Below are 4466 nucleotides of genomic sequence, written 5' to 3' on the forward strand. Positions count from 1 at the left end.
GGGGGGGGGGTGTATATAAGGATGGCAACCACAGGTATTAAAAATGTACACCAACGTGGAGTAGTATCTATGTGTAAGAGGAATTACAATGCATAGAGTTATATGGGTCAAAAATGGGACTGCAGAATATACAATAACATCTCCATATATTTTTAAATCTGCTTGAAATACTTATATCAATATTCCTGACCAAAAGTATACTCCAAGATCACTGCAAAAACAAATGAAGAAGGCTTTTCTATAGGAACTCCCCAAAATAAAATCCTGCTTATAAATATTCACAGGGCATCTCCATACATATGTATATCAAACAGTGCTGCCCCCCCCCCCCTTCCTTTCTAATAACCATAAGGTAAAGTAAAATGCTGCCTAATAGATGTCTGTTACCTTGATGTCCAATGTGATATTCCCCAAAAAAGGATGCCTCATGGTGTGCTAAACAATGCGTCTCTAATATGGCAAGACATGCTCTCCTCACACTCCTCTCTACACCCCTAATGGGGGCACCGATGCTGGCTTCCTCTGTACGGTGCCTGACATAGTTACATAGTTATTCAAGTTAAAAAAAGACAAGTCCATCCAGTTCAACCACAAAAAAAATAAACAAACAAAAAAAAAACACAGTACAATCCCATACACCCAACTCCATACCCACAGTTGATCCAGAGGAAGGCAAAAAACCAGCAGAGCATGATCCAATTTACTACAACAGGGGAAAAAATTCCTTCCCGATCCCCCGAGAGGCAATCGGATTTTCCCTGGATCAACTTTACCTACAAATCTTAGTACCCAGTTATATTATTACGGTACATTTAGGAAAGAATCCAGGCCTTTCTTAAAGAAATCTACTGAGCTGGCCAGAACCACGTCTGGAGGGAGTCTGTTCCACATTTTCACAGCTCTTACTGTGAAGAAATCTTTCCGTATTTGGAGGTGAAATCTCTTTTCCTCTAGATGTAAAGAGTGCCCCCTTGTCCTCAGTGTTGACTGTAAAGTGAATAACTCAACACCAAGTTCACTATATGGACCCCTTATATATTTGTACATGTTGATCATACCCCCCCCCCCCATATTCTCCTCTTCTCCAGAGTTAATACATTTAGTTCCTATAGTCTTTCCTCATAGCTGAGCTCCTCCATGCCTCTTATCAGTTTGGTTGCCCTTCTCTGCACTTTCTCCAGTTCCCCAATATCCTTCTTGAGAACTGGGGCCCAAAACTGAACTGCATATTCCAGATAAGGTCTTACTAATGATTTGTACAGGGGCAAAATTATATCTCTCTCTGGAGTCCATACCTCTCTTAATACAAGAAAGGACTTTACTCGCTTTGGAAACCGCAGCTTGGCATTGCATGCCATTATTGAGCTTATGATCAACTAAAACCCCCAGATCCTTCTCCACTACAGATCCCCCCAGTTGTACTCCCCCTAGTATGTATGATGCATGCATATTCTTAGCCCCCAAGTGCATAACTTTACATTTATCAACATTAAACCACATCTGCCACATAGTTGCCAATCAGACAGAGCATTGAGGTCGGCTTGTAAATTGGAGACATCCTGTAAGACGTTATTCCACTGCATAGCTTGGTGTCATCTGCAAAGACAGAAATGTTACTTTTGATCTCAGACCCAATATCATTTATAAATATTAAAAAGTAAGGGTCCCAGCACTGAACCTTGGGGTACACCACTGATAACCTTGGACCATTCAGAGTAAGAATCATTAACCATCAAACTCCCTCCGCCGTCCTCATCACAGATTTTTAACCTGTTTTCTTTACCCAATAGAATCAAAGTTCGCCTGAACCAATTGAAATACAGTGCATTCGGAAAGTACAAACATTGCTTTACTTTTTCACATTTCGAAAATAGATTAAATCCATTATTTTCCTCAAAATTCTACAAACAATATCCCATAATGCCAATGTGAAAGAAATCTGTTTGAAATCTTTGCAAATTTATAACAAAAAAAAAAAATCACATGTACAGAAGTATTTACAGCCTTTGCCATGACACTCAAAGTTGAGCTCAGGTGCATCCTGTTTCCACTGATCATCCTTGAGATGTTTCTACAACTTGATTGGAGTCCACCTGTGGTAAATTCAAGGCCGAAGGTTTGCCACAAGATCTTTTAGGCCCCATTCACACCTAGGCGTTTTTACGCCTGAAGCGCACTGCTCACAAACGCCAGAGGGGAGAATTAACATTATTCCCTATGGTGACTGTTCACACCTGAACGCCCAAACGCCTGTCGCGCGAAGCTCAAACAAGTCCCGGACCTTTTTTTGTCGCGCAAATCGCGCGACAGCGGCGTTTGAGCGATTTTTTTTCCCCATAGAAAGTAATGGGAAACGCGCGTATTGAGCGTATCGCGCGACAACGGGCGTTTGCTATGGGCGTTTCGTCGCTTTAATCAATAGAACTTGTCGCCCATGCAGAAGATTAAAAAAAATCTACCAACATAGCAACAAGTGATGAAAAGATGATAATTTTTCCTATTGGCTAAAATAAGAAACGCCGAAGTACAAAAACGTCGCACGACGCTGTATGCAAACGCGCAAATAAGCATGAATACGCGCGAAAAAAAAACGCCCGAAAAAACGACCGAACGCCCTACGCTCAGGTGTGAATGCAGCCTTATCGGTGGCGGGAGAGTGCCCCCCCCCCACTCCTGCAGCGCTCTGGCTTGTCTCTTACCAGTAGCAGCGGAGGTGATCAAGTAATTTCCCCTGTCTGGCTGGCTGCCGAGTGAGGGGAAGATGGCCCCCACCTGGCTCCATAGTATTGACTGGTAGAAGCGACGTCGATCATCACTTCTGCTCAATGCTCTTAAACGAGAAGTTTTTTTTTTCCCTCCAAATTACCTTTTTTTTATTATTATTGCATTTTTGTATAAGTATGAGATCTGAGGTCTTTTTGACCCCCGGTCTCATATTTAAGAGGACTTGTCATGCTTTTTTTCTATTACAAGGGATGTTTACATTCCTTGTAATAGGAATAAAAGTGAACCATTTTTTTTTTTTTAAAAGGACAAAAATTAAAATTGGCCCGTCCAAATGAGCTTGCACGGAAACGCATACGTGAGCAGCGCCCGCATATAAAAATGGTGTTCAAACCACACATGTGAGGTATCGCCTCGGGAGTGAGAGCAATAATTCTAGATCTCCTCTGTAATTCAAAACTGGCAACCTGTAGAAATTTTTAACCACTTGGCAAGGTGACTCTCAATTGTCGGGAGGACGTCTATAGACGTCCCCGGCTCCTCAGGCCACTGGGGGGCGCGCGACGCACATCCGCTGCATTACTGGGATGCCAATGCGCGTGCCTGGCGGCCGCGATGTCTGCCAGGCACCCACGTCCTGTCAGGGAGAGAGGAGACTGATGCTGTGTCCCTTGTACATAGGGACACAGATCGGTCACCTCCCCCAGTCAGTCCCCTTCCCCCACAGTTAGAAACACTATGCAAGGTACACATTTAACCCTTCCTCACCACCTAGTGTTAACCCCTTCCCTGCCAGTCACATTTATACAGTAATTAGTGCATATTTATAGCTGTGAATGGTCCCAAAAATGTGTCAAAAGTGTCTGATGTGTCCGCCATAATGTTGCAGTCCCAATAAAAATCGCAGATCGCCGCCATTACTAGTAAAAAATAAATAAAAAAATGTCCCCTATTTTGTAGGCACTATGGGCCAGATTCTCGTACAATTGCGGCCGTGTAACGTAACCCGTTTACGTACACCGCCGCAAGTTTTCAGTGTAAGTGCCTGATCCACAAAGCACTTACCTGTAAACTTGCGGCGGTGTATCGTAAACACGTCCGGCGCAAGCCCGCCCAATTCAAATGGGGCGTGTACCATTTAAATTAGGCGCGCTCCCGCGCCGGACGTACTGCGAATGCTCAGTTTAGAAATTCCCGCCGTGCTTTGCGCGATGTGACGTCATTTTTTAGAACGGCGACGTGCGTATCGTCCATTCGTATTCCCGGACGTCTTACGCCAAAACAAAAAAAAATTGAAATTCGACCCGGGAACGGCGGCTATACTTTAACATGGCTCGACTAAAGTTAAGGCATGTTAAAGCAGGTGTAAATTTGCGACGGGAAAAAATTACTAGTGATGACGTAACGAATGCGAAAACCGTCGTGGATCGCCGTAAATGCTCATTAGCATACCCGATGCAGGAAAACAACGCAAACTCTACCCAGCGGCGGCCGAAGTATTGCATCCTAAGATCCGACAGTGTAAGTCAATTACACATGTCAGATCTTAGGGCTATCTATGCGGAACTGATTCTATGAATCAGCCGCATAGATAGGACAAGAGATACGACGGTGTATCAGGAGATACGCCGTCGTATCTGTTCTGTGAATCTGGCCCTATAACTTTTGCGCAAACCAGTCGCTTATTGCAATTTTTTTTTTCTTTTACCAAGCATATGTAGAAGAATACGTATCGGCTGAAA

This window comes from Rana temporaria, chromosome 2 (assembly GCF_905171775.1).
Source record: "Rana temporaria chromosome 2, aRanTem1.1, whole genome shotgun sequence".
Classification (NCBI taxonomy): Eukaryota; Metazoa; Chordata; class Amphibia; order Anura; family Ranidae; genus Rana; species Rana temporaria.